The sequence below is a fragment of the Metopolophium dirhodum genome, chromosome 6 (genome assembly GCF_019925205.1).
Source record: "Metopolophium dirhodum isolate CAU chromosome 6, ASM1992520v1, whole genome shotgun sequence".
Lineage (NCBI taxonomy): Eukaryota > Metazoa > Arthropoda > Insecta > Hemiptera > Aphididae > Metopolophium > Metopolophium dirhodum.
In genome coordinates, this window is record NC_083565.1 from 2,787,560 (window position 1) to 2,804,892 (window position 17,333).

A 17,333-nucleotide genomic window follows, 5' to 3' on the forward strand; every position below is an offset into this window, starting at 1 on the left:
TGAATTTATTTATTTAATTTAACAATTGGTATAAAATGTATAAAACTGGCGTATGGGTTTTTATTCAAATATCAAGTCATCTAATTATTTGATAAATGTATGTTAATCAATGACGACTAACATTTTATCAACTATTATTTATTTTGAATCACATATTTCTGCATACCTAATGTACATATTATTATCGACTCATATTTTATATTTATATTTTAAAATGGAAAATTATATTTTATGATATAATTGATCGGGCTGATCCTAGGAGTAATTTTGGTGAGTAAACGTACATAAAAACATTGGTATCAACTTAATATTTTTATAACATTGTATATTATTATTTCATACTTTCTATGCTTTTCAATACCGTGTTCTGAGGTCGAGCATGGTTCGGTGTCACTGGCTTCCGAATCCCGGATGGGTGACCCCACCCAGGTTTTTAGTGACAAATACTCACCGGATTGTTTTGATTAAGATACCTACTATAAGAATATATTTTTCATTTGAGGATCGATTGATGTAAACAAATTTTGATTTTTCGTCTAGGTGTTACTAATATTAATAATAAAATTAAAGTGTAAAGTTACGTAAATGTTAGTGTTTCACATTAAATTTCAAAATAAACAATTTTATAGTATTACACTGTTGGCGTAGAAGCGTGTCATTGCATATCGTTGACCAGTTAATATAAAGTTTTTGGAGTCCCGACTTCAGTCCTGGTCTCTAACTCTAAAACCGGGACCCCTGGGCAAATGCTCAGTATGCCCCTCACTAGCGCCGCCACTGTAACAAGTTCTTGTTTACGTGTCACGAAAACCACAAACATGAGACATGCACCAGAGCGCTGTATCAAAGGTTAGTGTAGTAAACCGACAGTATTACTAATATTCTAAGTACATTCTCACGATAGGACAACAACAACAGGAAGGTTAACTACATCAACGATTCCAAGAACCACGTACAATGTACGTACCTAGAGTTTGATCGCGCACTTAAAAAGCATTTTTACACAATAGTGCTAAAACAACCTATGAAAATAATCCGTGAGTGCCGGTGCAATTCAAACGGATTATGAATATCTGCAAAACTTAATTAACTTTGTACCAATAAGTGTCAAGCATTCACTCGGGTTGTTTGTGCAATAACAACGTCCATCTCCGGTTCCTTTCAAATATCCACCTCCTGGACTCTACCGTGTACATTTGTATCCGTATAGTTTTTATATAAATATAAGATAGAATCTATAGTAAAATTAGATTTAGTACAGAGTCTGCACTACGCAGTCACTAACTTCTCGGGCAGGTGCTTTTCGCTCTGTCCTCAAATTTATATACGAAATTAATTACTTTTTAAATAAATTACTTATAACTAACTTGTGTAACTTGTCGCTCTACAACCTTCTCTCCTACATTCACCATCAACGTCGACGAACTCAAAAATATAAGCGAGCAGTGAGGGATCACTACACGTCTTTTGGTGTCAGGTGTGGGGTCACCTGAAAGAAGAATTCTAGTATCCAACCTAGAATCGAGTACATCAGCGGACCTCGAGTTCAACCACGTTGCTGACAATAGGAGGACCGAGCCAAGACATCAACTACATTCAACATTTTGCAACTGCAATCAACAGTTCAACTACATTCAACATTTTCGACTACAATCAACAGTTCAACTGCATTCAACATTTCAACTTCACTCAACTAGCCAAGCAGAGCATCAGCGACGAGTCAGCAGAGCCGTCAGCACGCAACCATTTAGGACCGGACAAAAGAGCAATGAATTTCGCACTACTTATGCTTCTGATAATACCATTCACGTCGGGGACTTTTCGATACACCGACGAACCACTAACACGACACTCTGGCCTATACTACGAGAACCGGGGACCTTTGAAACTTATTACGTCTCAATGGGATCTTACTGCATACATTAATCTTACTAAATATAACGAAGAATTCGAATACATAAACGAAGTAATAGATAAAACAAACGAATTGTGTGTTGCATACATGCACGACCCAGTTACCAATAACTTTAATTGTAACAACTTACTTAAAACAGCCACCGCTATAGTTGACAATTTACACAATAAAAAGACACAAGTCTTAGATTCTATTGGTCACATAATTACTAAACGTAATGCTTTAACTAAACTCGTTACAAAAGCAGCTAAATTAATATACGGAATATGCAATTTAGAATGCATACAAAAATTTAATTTTAATATAGCAAAAAGCCAAAGCACTTCGCAATCTAAACTAATAAAAGAACAAATTAAAGTAGTACAACTACAGAATAATATAGTGTCACACAACATTATATCTTCGGTACCTTTAACATTAATGGTGAACGAAACGACAAACAGTACAAGGGAACAACAAATAAAAAACTATTTGACAAAACATTTTATACACGTTAATTTATTAATTACAAAACAGATAGAAGAAACAAACACACTATTAGAGGTAATACAACAAGCTAAAATGGGAATTATTCATCCAAGTTTAATATCTCCAAAAGAGTTATTAGAACACGTTAAAGACGTTAAAGTATCATTACCTGGGGGCACCGATTTACCAACTGATTTAGACATACAAAATATTTACGAATTGATAAAGCTCTCAGACATTACTATATACTATGCAAATGACAACTTAGTGTTTATAATTTCTTTACCTTTAATTTATCAAAATGATTTTAGTTTGTATAATTTAATACCTGTGCCAGTGTGCACCGGAAACGATTGTTTTTATATAAAACCTAGTAATAAGTATCTAGCTATAAGTAAAACGAAAGAACACTATGCTCTTTATGACGAATTGTATTACACACATTGTAAACACGCTAGAGACTTCCTTTTGTGTCCTGAGGGTAATCCTTTACATCCACGTGCTAGTAGACCAGCATGTGAAGTACAATTACTCCAAGATCCTATAAAAGTTCCAACAAACTGCGAAATCATGCACGTACAAATGGGTACATCCATCTTTCACAAAAAACGATTCAAAAACGAGTGGATCTACGTCACTAACTACGATTTGGTATTCATCACCTGCGACGAAGATAAAGAATCCACCAGCCATACACTAAAAGGTGTAGGTATCTTAAGTTTAAACGAAACTTGTAAAGCGTACGCCGCTAGAGACGTACTCATACCAGGAAAAGTCGATTACAAATCTGAATATATGGATTTCAACCCGAAATCAGTTTTAGAACACATAAAGGATATGCCGTTCACCGACAACAACAACTTAATGGAAGATTACCATGTTAAAACAAATAACATGGAGGACCTACATAAAGTGTCAGGGTCAAACAAACAATTAGAAAAACAACGGAAAGTCGACAACAAAATTGACGAGCTAAAGGACACGCAAGAACGCAACGATTATATATTATATGTAATAACAAGTAGTATTTTTATGACGGTAATCATATTAATAATAAATATGGTTAAAGAAAAACCAGTAACAAATCACACGGAAGTAGCACAGTCACAGGAAGAAACAGAAGAACTGGACGCAAACCCAATGATGTCATCAAGAGGAATCGACATGGTCGAGTTTCCACTCACACCAAGAAACAGCCCTACCGGCTACCCAACACTTCGGACATTCTTGAATTAGCGGAAGTCAGGGACTTCCATCTTCGAGGGGAGGAATGTAGTAAACCGACAGTATTACTAATATTCTAAGTACATTCTCACGATAGGACAACAACAACAGGAAGGTTAACTACATCAACGATTCCAAGAACCACGTACAATGTACGTACCTAGAGTTTGATCGCGCACTTAAAAAGCATTTTTACACAATAGTGCTAAAACAACCTATGAAAATAATCCGTGAGTGCCGGTGCAATTCAAACGGATTATGAATATCTGCAAAACTTAATTAACTTTGTACCAATAAGTGTCAAGCATTCACTCGGGTTGTTTGTGCAATAACAACGTCCATCTCCGGTTCCTTTCAAATATCCACCTCCTGGACTCTACCGTGTACATTTGTATCCGTATAGTTTTTATATAAATATAAGATAGAATCTATAGTAAAATTAGATTTAGTACAGAGTCTGCACTACGCAGTCACTAACTTCTCGGGCAGGTGCTTTTCGCTCTGTCCTCAAATTTATATACGAAATTAATTACTTTTTAAATAAATTACTTATAACTAACTTGTGTAACTTGTCGCTCTACAACCTTCTCTCCTACATTCACCATCAACGTCGACGAACTCAAAAATATAAGCGAGCAGTGAGGGATCACTACACGTCTTTTGGTGTCAGGTGTGGGGTCACCTGAAAGAAGAATTCTAGTATCCAACCTAGAATCGAGTACATCAGCGGACCTCGAGTTCAACCACGTTGCTGACAATAGGAGGACCGAGCCAAGACATCAACTACATTCAACATTTTGCAACTGCAATCAACAGTTCAACTACATTCAACATTTTCGACTACAATCAACAGTTCAACTGCATTCAACATTTCAACTTCACTCAACTAGCCAAGCAGAGCATCAGCGACGAGTCAGCAGAGCCGTCAGCACGCAACCATTTAGGACCGGACAAAAGAGCAATGAATTTCGCACTACTTATGCTTCTGATAATACCATTCACGTCGGGGACTTTTCGATACACCGACGAACCACTAACACGACACTCTGGCCTATACTACGAGAACCGGGGACCTTTGAAACTTATTACGTCTCAATGGGATCTTACTGCATACATTAATCTTACTAAATATAACGAAGAATTCGAATACATAAACGAAGTAATAGATAAAACAAACGAATTGTGTGTTGCATACATGCACGACCCAGTTACCAATAACTTTAATTGTAACAACTTACTTAAAACAGCCACCGCTATAGTTGACAATTTACACAATAAAAAGACACAAGTCTTAGATTCTATTGGTCACATAATTACTAAACGTAATGCTTTAACTAAACTCGTTACAAAAGCAGCTAAATTAATATACGGAATATGCAATTTAGAATGCATACAAAAATTTAATTTTAATATAGCAAAAAGCCAAAGCACTTCGCAATCTAAACTAATAAAAGAACAAATTAAAGTAGTACAACTACAGAATAATATAGTGTCACACAACATTATATCTTCGGTACCTTTAACATTAATGGTGAACGAAACGACAAACAGTACAAGGGAACAACAAATAAAAAACTATTTGACAAAACATTTTATACACGTTAATTTATTAATTACAAAACAGATAGAAGAAACAAACACACTATTAGAGGTAATACAACAAGCTAAAATGGGAATTATTCATCCAAGTTTAATATCTCCAAAAGAGTTATTAGAACACGTTAAAGACGTTAAAGTATCATTACCTGGGGGCACCGATTTACCAACTGATTTAGACATACAAAATATTTACGAATTGATAAAGCTCTCAGACATTACTATATACTATGCAAATGACAACTTAGTGTTTATAATTTCTTTACCTTTAATTTATCAAAATGATTTTAGTTTGTATAATTTAATACCTGTGCCAGTGTGCACCGGAAACGATTGTTTTTATATAAAACCTAGTAATAAGTATCTAGCTATAAGTAAAACGAAAGAACACTATGCTCTTTATGACGAATTGTATTACACACATTGTAAACACGCTAGAGACTTCCTTTTGTGTCCTGAGGGTAATCCTTTACATCCACGTGCTAGTAGACCAGCATGTGAAGTACAATTACTCCAAGATCCTATAAAAGTTCCAACAAACTGCGAAATCATGCACGTACAAATGGGTACATCCATCTTTCACAAAAAACGATTCAAAAACGAGTGGATCTACGTCACTAACTACGATTTGGTATTCATCACCTGCGACGAAGATAAAGAATCCACCAGCCATACACTAAAAGGTGTAGGTATCTTAAGTTTAAACGAAACTTGTAAAGCGTACGCCGCTAGAGACGTACTCATACCAGGAAAAGTCGATTACAAATCTGAATATATGGATTTCAACCCGAAATCAGTTTTAGAACACATAAAGGATATGCCGTTCACCGACAACAACAACTTAATGGAAGATTACCATGTTAAAACAAATAACATGGAGGACCTACATAAAGTGTCAGGGTCAAACAAACAATTAGAAAAACAACGGAAAGTCGACAACAAAATTGACGAGCTAAAGGACACGCAAGAACGCAACGATTATATATTATATGTAATAACAAGTAGTATTTTTATGACGGTAATCATATTAATAATAAATATGGTTAAAGAAAAACCAGTAACAAATCACACGGAAGTAGCACAGTCACAGGAAGAAACAGAAGAACTGGACGCAAACCCAATGATGTCATCAAGAGGAATCGACATGGTCGAGTTTCCACTCACACCAAGAAACAGCCCTACCGGCTACCCAACACTTCGGACATTCTTGAATTAGCGGAAGTCAGGGACTTCCATCTTCGAGGGGAGGAATGTAGTAAACCGACAGTATTACTAATATTCTAAGTACATTCTCACGATAGGACAACAACAACAGGAAGGTTAACTACATCAACGATTCCAAGAACCACGTACAATGTACGTACCTAGAGTTTGATCGCGCACTTAAAAAGCATTTTTACACAATAGTGCTAAAACAACCTATGAAAATAATCCGTGAGTGCCGGTGCAATTCAAACGGATTATGAATATCTGCAAAACTTAATTAACTTTGTACCAATAAGTGTCAAGCATTCACTCGGGTTGTTTGTGCAATAACAACGTCCATCTCCGGTTCCTTTCAAATATCCACCTCCTGGACTCTACCGTGTACATTTGTATCCGTATAGTTTTTATATAAATATAAGATAGAATCTATAGTAAAATTAGATTTAGTACAGAGTCTGCACTACGCAGTCACTAACTTCTCGGGCAGGTGCTTTTCGCTCTGTCCTCAAATTTATATACGAAATTAATTACTTTTTAAATAAATTACTTATAACTAACTTGTGTAACTTGTCGCTCTACAACCTTCTCTCCTACATTCACCATCAACGTCGACGAACTCAAAAATATAAGCGAGCAGTGAGGGATCACTACACGTCTTTTGGTGTCAGGTGTGGGGTCACCTGAAAGAAGAATTCTAGTATCCAACCTAGAATCGAGTACATCAGCGGACCTCGAGTTCAACCACGTTGATATTATTGAATACAGAATAGGTATGTAGTTGCCAGTTGCGTTTAATTTTCTATTTTTGTGTTTATTTGATATTTTACTCACCGTCAATAGCTATATTTTGACAACGGTGTAATTGTAACGGTGGTACCTAAATGCGGCCTGGCTTAAATAGATAGAAAACTTATACTTATACTCATTCACTGCAGGGGTGTCCAAACTTTTTTACTCTAGAAGTACTCGACTACTGCGGTTCAAGAAAAAGCTCATATAATTATGTACCTACCTGTTAATTTTTATACCTAGTTTTGTTTAATATTGATTGCATATTTGATTGAAAAATGAAAAATATAATCAAGTTAATATTTAATTTAAGTTATAATCGTTATCGAATTATGTTATAAAATATGAATTGTTCATTTTTTAATTATTCGTTGCAGACTGCAGTTACCTATATAGCGGGCCAGTAAAAACTTGTCGGTGATCCAGATAAGACCCGCGGGCCGTAGTCAGGGGTACTAAGTGTCTACTGTATACACTCATTATTGAAGTAAAATTATTATGATTTCAAATACTAGTTGAACATACCGATTACCAATTATATAATAGCGTACCTACATATCAGCTATAATACAGTAATAGGTACGATAGTCGATAATACGGTTATAACCTTATAACCTATAGGCTATAGGTAGTACCTACATAAATAATATTAATTAAAATAACTTGTAGAAATATAAAGATGCCGGAGAATTTAAGTAGGTATGCGTGTAACGTGTGATGTTGGAATTAAGTACAAATAGGTACGTAGGAATGTGATAATGTGTATAATAACACGCGTTTAGTTTAGTGGGGCAGTGGGGCGGGTGTCTATGTATTTGAAAGCAATGATAAATTATTAGGCGTATTGCATTCGAAAAACGATTCTCAGAAGATCTGTTGACTGTTAGCACGAGCATGAATTATCGATGTCTGATTACAAACTACAAGCATTTATTTTACTTTCATTTTTACACCGTTTTGTACGCATTTTTCTGTAGGTAAAATAGGTGGGTAGATAGGTACCTCTATACTTGAATTACCTAGGTACTTCAAAGGAGGATTACCCGTTAGAGCCAAAAAAAATTAATTCGTTCTGGGTACAGTCTATTTGTGTCAAAATAAAAAAGCTATGTTTTTTGAGACAGCTTATTTGTGCCAAATTTACCTGTATAAACATTTTACATTAACGATTTGGTTTAATTATTATATTTTAAAGACACGTTATAACACTTGTAAGTTGTAACTCATAATAAAGTTATTTTTACAAGCCTATAGATTTAAAAGTTTTGTATATAATAATATGTCTCAATGAATGATTATACTTAATATCACACAATCATATTATTATTATTATTATTATTATTGACACTTCGCGTAGACGCTATATTCATATTATTATCATGTATTTATGTTATATACGTGCTATAGAAATTTATTACATTTTCCACTATCGATAAAGGTCGAACCACCTATTTTTTTAGTTATGCCTATAATTTATATATTATTGTACAACTGTCAAAACTCACATACCGTCAAAAAGTGATTTCCTAGTACAAAAGATAGGTACCAAGTTTTGTTCGGAATAGGATATTACAACTCGAGTCAATAATTATGTAGAAAATATGGTATCGGTACATGCGTGTATACACGAGTCACGAGGGTTTAATGGTTCAAACCTAAACTGAAATGTTTTCAAACAATATTATTTTTCGACATGCAGCTATTATAATATTATATACAAATTATTATATTATTATTTTGAATTTTTTTTAATATTATTTTGTACTAACTATTCGACTATATTGACGTTCGTACGTTCTACACAATACATATTATCTATATTATTATTATTTACAATTCTTGTATGGTTAATATAACTGTCCATGTCGTATCCGCGGGTGTAATGCGTTATTTTAAGATTTATTCAGCAGTTTTTGTCGCCTTTAGTGTTTGATGGCTTAAATATTTCTTGGAACATATTATAATATCTGTGTAGCGTTTATACTGCAAGTCTACTCTGTATAATAATTTACTAACGAGTTTTTTTATTTAAAATATATATTTTAACGATTTTTTAGTCGTTAAAATCTGTAAAAATTGATTATACACTCGACAAAAAAGATACAATATTTTTTGTTCACATCAAAATAAGTTTATTAATTATAAACCAAAAATAATACTTAAATGTATCAACAATAATTTCAAAAAAATTAGCACATTGGCTATAAATATAATATTTTACATAATAAATTATGTTCATGAAAAGGAAAAAAAATCGAAATTTAAAATAATTTGTGAACAATTTAACAATTTGAGATAATGAAATTTAAAGAAAAAATAATATACCTACGATGGACAGGAGGCACAATAAACAAGGGGGGGAGAATGCGAGATGGCGATGGTGCAGATAATATGCAGAGTTGCTGGCCACTGGTCCCCTCTGCACGTTCTCCGACCTGTCCCACGGGTTGACGAGTGTCACTGGCGCGTTTGCTCGGACGCTTGACGACCTTGCCCAGCCGGCGAGGCCAGACCGAGACGGCCACAGGAGCGACCACGGTTGATGGCAACAGACGGCGGCTAGTGCGCGATGTCGTGCGCGTCGACGGTCGACGGCGCGACGACTCGGCTGACGGACGGCGAAGACCAAGACGCGGAGCGAGCGAAGTGAGATTTTGTGCTGCGGAACCGGTGGAGACGAGCGAAGAGACCGATGTGGGATTACCGCTGGGCGAAAAGGTGAGAGTCAGCGGACCACAGCGACACAGCGCGATCCTTGACTCTCGGTAATTTTCGCCCTAGCGTTGTCCCTTCGGCCACGTCTTCGTTCCGCCGCCGCGGTGAAGTCTTACGCTACCAGACCCTGTGAAACAGTTAAGTTTCCGCGAGTCCGGCACCGCTGACGTCCCCGTGTTCCTAACACGCAAATCTCCATACCACTCACCCCGTGCCGAAGTCTCCGCCGCTGCCGTCGTACCGAGTCGCCATCGCCGTCGTACCGGTCGGTGTACCGTCGGGGCGGAATCGTTGCCCGCGCCGGTACCTCTACTATAGCCGTCGTGTCGTCGCCGTCTTCCGTCGCCGCCGCTCCACGTGACCGTAACTGCAGTCGGACGCTCGCCGAGCCGCCAGAGGGTCTCGCGCGTCAACGACGACCGAGCGCGCTACGCCAGCGAACCCGTCGCGCCGCAGGTGGTCGGAGAACATGCGCGGGTGACTTACCGCCGCGCACCGTCCGTGCTCTTTCTCGCATCCTCCCCTCCATTCCGTCGCCGTCATCCTTTCCGACGTTCTCATCCAAAACGTCGTCGAGTGGTCCTCGGGAGTCGGAGTGGGATCGACAGGCCCCGACTCCGAGGACGGCGGGTCCCCACACGACGACGTACAACGCTGCTCGTCAGCAAAACGGAAAATGGTCCTCTTCTGCCTCCGAAATGTTCGAATTGTCGTCTTCCTGCACCGTGTTGTTGTTGCCGAGCGGTGCTGTCTCTGGGATCGGAGTGAGCTCCGGCTTTGCAGCAGATGACAGCGCATCGCCGCTCGGCAATCCATCACTGTGCAAGGAGACTCCTCGACGTTTTCGTTGAACTCTTTTCTATCTGCGCCTCCAAGAATCGGATTTTGTCCTTCAGGCTCCGACTCCGGGGTCTGATCGGCGCCACTTGCAGTAGTTGCGCCCGAATCAATGGCAGACAGAAGAAGAGTAACTAAACGCACGAGGTATTCGTCGGTTTCGTCAGCGTAAGTGCCTTCCATTATGTTGACAGCAATGTCTTCTACGATGACGTTTACCGCGTCGCGATCGATGTTATAATATAGTTGGTTGCCATTTTTTATTTTTTGAGTGAAGATAATATTTACGTGTACGTTAGGATTAAAATGAGAATTGGTAATGAGCTAAATACAAATATTCCAACGCAGAGACCGATCTTCGAGAAAATCTCCCTGACGACGACGTGTATTACCTACTAGCCAGCTAGTATGTTTATCTTTCTCGTCGGCCCGCAGCATTAGAAGAATTTCGAGCGCGTTAATTTTTCTTAAGACCATTATTATTAGGTAGGTATTGATAAAATTATTATTATACTTAATATTTTAACGAGAATGGTTTCTGGTATTACGATTTGTATATTTATTCTGTGACTAGATTTAAACTTTTAGGTGATCTTTTATATATGTTACGGGAAAATTAGGAAACTGAGCATGGTCCAATTAGATTTGGGCACTGTAGGTTAAATATTGAATATATTAAAAATCATATAAAACATCTTACTGAGCACTTAAATAAACATAAAAAAAACTTAAAATAGATGATTCAAATACTAGTTGCCTATTGATAGTTTTTAAATCTATTATTCAATATGGTACCTCCTACTGAAGAATTAATATTTTTTTTATCTAAAAGTGGTTTGACATGAATGAGATGAATGATGAACATTATTGATTATTATTAAATTATAGTTATTTTAACAGTTTAATTTAAATTAATTATTACTAAAAGGTAATATTAGACACATATGATAGCATTATATTACTTTATTTATTGTCACATACACAACTATTATGGCACTTTAAGTTACAAAGTCGACCAGAATTTTTGTACTTCCACCTATTATTGGTTTTACCATTGATTATAAATACTAGTATTTATAATCAATGGTTTTACATAATCATAAAAACTACGTGACGAATAATTATTCAAAAACATCGAATAGGGGTTTAATGATTAGATAATGAAATATTATCTAGATTTATTCATATTATGATAGTAATTTTAAGATTCTGAGCAAAGCGATTAATGTATGGTTTTTACAAGGATATTTTTTATTTTTGTGTCAGAAGATAATTTTTAAGTAGAAAAAAATCCTCTGATTATCGACTTCGATGAAGGTTTTTCAAGATAATTTTAAAAAGATCTATATAGTTAGTACTTTTGAGAGGTAAAAAATTAAAATACTAAATGCTTTTTAAAATAGGTAATCAGGGTAAAAAAATGAAGTCTGATGTTTAAATGTCGAAGTATTTACGTGTCACGTCGTAAAATAACGGTAGGTACCTATATCTCATCCAACGATTTTGTTATTTTGTTATTACTGCGTTTACATGTTCCTCAGTACTTGTCTATAATATTTAGGAGATTATACATTAAATATTAAATGTTTTATATTATACGACCATACTCGACAAGACGGCTCTATTATATAGTTATATACTTATAAAGGTACTTACTGCCAATATACATATTATTACGTAGACGGACTGAAAACAAGTTTTATTATTTTGTACTATGATGTATATAGGTACCTCCGTTATCGGATATCGTTATTCGTCAAATCATCGAATAAGAACGATCGCAGTGTGATTTTATCAGACATTCGTAACATTCATAACGTTACATTACATACCTATACCAAATATTGACGTCTGTATTTAGTTTAGTTTAATTGTTTTAATTTAACTAAGAAAAATTGAATTTACGACAAGCAAAAGAGGGAAACAAATAGTATTGTAGACAAGGCCACAAGGGCCAAAAGTATATATTGGCTATATATTGTGCAATGTGTATTATTGATATTAATATTGACAACAATTTGAAAAAAAATTATATAATTGATTATTATTTTTAAAAAAACGTGTGAAAAAAAAAATGATTTTATTATAATTTATAACAAATGCTAGTTACTTATAAGTTATTAGTTATTTATAACAAGTACAATTAAAACTATTATTACCAATTACGGTATCATTTAAAAACATTATTGACTATGATTCAAAATAAACGTGTATTATAATTATCATAATATTAAATTAAAAATTAAAATTGATTACTTATTAATTATTATTAAGCTGTAAAATTCGTGTCTTTAAAATATATGAATAAAACCAAGTTGTCAATGTAAAATGTTTATACAGGTAAATTTGGCGCAAATAGGCTGTCGCAACAAACACACCTTTTTTATTTTGGCGCTAATAGATTGTACTCAAAACGAATTAATGGCGCATATGGGCGATACCCCTTCAAAGTGTGCAGACATCTATTCCGGTAGCGCTTCGCGTAAATCTTATCAAATAAGACTAAGTTAAAAGAGCTATTTGGATCAAAACCCGCTAAGCAATATAAAGGTAGCTTATATAACTTACGTAAGTAGGTCAGTATTGTATATTTGGCTTTTATTTTTCAGGTACTAAAAATTTGATGTCTAAAAACTATGCCAGGATTTTTAAATTCAATTATTAATATAAAAAAAAAAAAAAAATGGGTAAGTACAAATTGTTTTTATTTATGAGTAGGTTTCGTTAAACATACCTAATATCCTCCACAGTACAGCAGTAGGATTCATATACGATAGTTTTAGATCTGCAGGGTTTATTGACATTATAATAATATAATATAATACAATTATTTATTGTTTATTTTTGTATAATAGTTCAATATAACCGTTGTTTTTATTCCGCTGCAGTGCAAGCGCAATTAGGAATTTAGGATTAAGAAGGTGATTGTGATTTCTGGAACACTAAATAACATTTCTCAGTGCGTGTTTGTTGTTTCAGAACGTGTTGCAGCTAGTGGTTTAAAATAATGATAATATTATTCCTATCGCGCGTTTTGACAATAACGGAAGAAGGAAGAAATACGGTTCCGCCGGGCTTCGGCGGAAGGAACGCATGACGATTTGTATTCCTGGCTATAGATCGATGGCTCGCGTCGCCGAAAACGGACTTTCAAACGTCGTCGTAATAAACGGTTTAACGCATCGTCAGGACCCGACAAAAAGTAGTCCGCGTGAATAATAAAATCTATTAGATTTTGACATGTCCGTAAGGCGTAAATGGTTAGTGCACCGCACACGTACGCGTCTCTACAAAATATACAGGTACTTATAAGTACAATAAATATAATATACTGTATAGATACATTAGCTATTTCTTAGTATAATAATATACCTGCAGATATACAGGATGATGCATTTCAGTATTTGACTGGCTGGACCAATTTACTCAGCTTGATGTATTGTTATAACTATGGGTACCTCCTACATTTTAACAAAAAAAAAAAAAAAAGTTATTTTTAACACCTATGATTTTATATTAATCACTAATTTTCGACTTTATTTTTTAAACTTTTCCGTTTTATATTGTTAATATCTAAGTAATAAAACCTGAAAGATGGTGTAATACAAGATTCCTCATAATAAACTATGTTGTCACTCGTTTGAACTCTGAGGTAGGTATAGGAAGATTTATCATTTATAATATATACCTATTATATAATGTTTATTTCAATTAATTTAAACGACTTTTTGTAAATGACAAATTCTAAAAAATCTATAATTTATTTTCGCCGCGGACAATGGACGCATCATTTTTAGTTTTTGATATATATATAGGTAATCAATGGTGTCAGGTATATAAACCATAAGTGTAGGTATAACCTATGTGCGGACGCGTTAAAAGTATAGGAATACTGTACTGCTGCAGTCTGCCTGCAGTATATAGTGCACTCGACACCCCGGGTCACCGCAATTTTTTTCTCCACATCCTGTCTCCACGCGTATCCGCCTTCAGGCCGTTTGCTCCGACATCGCTGGGTCTTCCTTCCAATAATACCGTGTCATCGGCTGTGCGATGTGCCCGGATAAACAACAATAATGACGATATTATATATAGTATAACGTGAAGGTGTATCGTGTGCGGTAACCGAATAACGCTGACGTGTCCTCTGCATGCGTAATAATACAAGTAAAACGATATAACACGTGCATGTCCGAATAGTGTAGTATTATAATAATATAGTAACTATATAATACCTGATAAAGAACAACGTACATGCGAACCGGTGCCATCGTTTATTCTGCGCGTACCTATATATATAACGCCGGATCGACCGTGAAGTTGTTTTCGTGTCAATTTTCGACATGCACGTTGTCTTTTGGGCAGCAGGTCCATGTGAAATTCGCAAGACGCTTTTTTTTTGTCACACTTGACGATGTTATATCTGCATTTGCAGCAATGGTGACATCATTCGTTGTTACTGTGATTGCAATTCGTCAGTTGTCACCCACCGGTGCAACATTCGCATGCGACGTTTTTTATAATCACGCTATATCATCATTTACTTCATAACGACGTCAGCCAGACAATATGAGATCGTCACAATGATAAAATTCAATGTACCCATAACCAAGGGCTGTGAAATTACATAATGCAATACAACTTGCTGCATTGTCAAATAAATCATTATTTTAGTAGGTTAATAAATTTAAAAAAAAATACAACTTCCGTCAGAATAATAGAATTTTGTGTATGCACTTTTTTGCACTGAATGTCTGTATAGTGTGGTAGGTAATGAATAACAAATTTTCTTTAAATCATATTTATTTTACAAAGTAGATAAAAAAAAAACATTTAAAATATTAAATTCACAGGCTATCGCGCACATATAACGATTCAAGTTTGAAATTGTTTTAAAATAATTAGCTAATTAGCTTCAAAAATATTTAAATATGGAAGTACTAAAAAAATTTGTCTTGTTCAGCGGTCGTGTCGATTTGAAATCTCCCATGGTCAGGTATTTTCGAATGACTACTAAATGTGAAATTACAAAATTTCCTATAGGTATACGGACATACGGTGCACTTAAACAATAATATACAGCTGCAGCAGCAGCGCAACGTCAACGTAATTCTATACGGGTAAGACATTAGACAATTATTATTATTAAAACGACACCATCGTCGGCCGTCACGTGACATGTACCGTATTTCTATTAGTGTACCTAGTAAAAAGTATCAACGGGTCATTGTTTAATTATTGTCTTCAGCGGTAGTGCAGTTCTGCAGCGTATTAAACAGACAGATAACTATACTTAATAATAATAATAATAATAATAAAAACGTATTCCAATTATATATAAACTGTCGACATCAGAAAACTAGAAAGTCGATGTTTCCCTTACAGTTACCGGCGCGGTCGACTGGATAAGTAGTGCGATGATTATATATTATATTTTTATACGCGGGTATGCGTTCACCCGCGTTTATATTATATATATGTATATTTAGGTATAGTACCTACCTATCTATCCAATCGTTTTTTACTCCCGAAACAGGATATAATTTGGTCGAATGACCCTGCTATGATGACGGTTTCCTCGTTTTGTTGACAATTTCTGTTTTCATATTATTACATCTCTCTCTCCCTCTCTCTATCTCTATCTCTATACATACATACATATATATATATAATATGCGCATTAATCATCCGGTCACAATGTATAACATCGTTCTGTATCACTGCGTAACAAATATTTTTTTTTCATCCTCAGCCTTCGGGACACCACGACCGCACGTCCAAACTCGGGGCCAAGTCTTCAAACACACTGCACACTACATAATAATATTATATACAGTACCTATTGTAGTGGACCGCTAGTGTTATGATTTTGATTTTTGTTATGATACACAACCGTAGATCCCGTCGTAGATCTTCACTATCAACAACTGAACTTCGAGTTGGATGTTTTCTTGCACGATGTTCGTGTTATTACTATTATCGTATAGTACGCGAACGGTACAGGGGGAATAAAGTATAATACCCATTGTGTGCCTGTATAAGTAATATACCCCACGTGGTACAGTTAAGTGCGCGTGTGGTCGTCATACAACCGCTCGGTAGACGAAAATGAAAATGTTTTTATTTTTTAACGACTCGCGAATTATAGTCATCTCTCATTAAAAGCTTCTTAAGTAATATACTCATTAAAAGCTGGCAGACAATTTTAGTGTTTTGTTCGGCGTATAGCTGATGACTAATAATTATACTTTAGAAAAGTTGTACTCACGAGCTGCGGTTCGCTGGGTACCTATTTATAATATAATATTTCTTACAATCGATGACGCACGTCTCACGTTCCAGCGAACAATGAAATCAAAACCCGAGGCGGTTTGGTTATTTATTTTCGTAAGTCCATTCACACGGTGCATCGGAACGCCTTGTCGTCTCTTCATGCATGCAGCTGCTGCTGCAGTTTATATATTATTACATTTTTATGTACCTACATTATGTTATTATAGCCGACGAAATCCGCCAAGGAGATTGTGGCCGACGACGTGTCATGTATACATATTAGGATATTCATAATAACTCGACGATAACG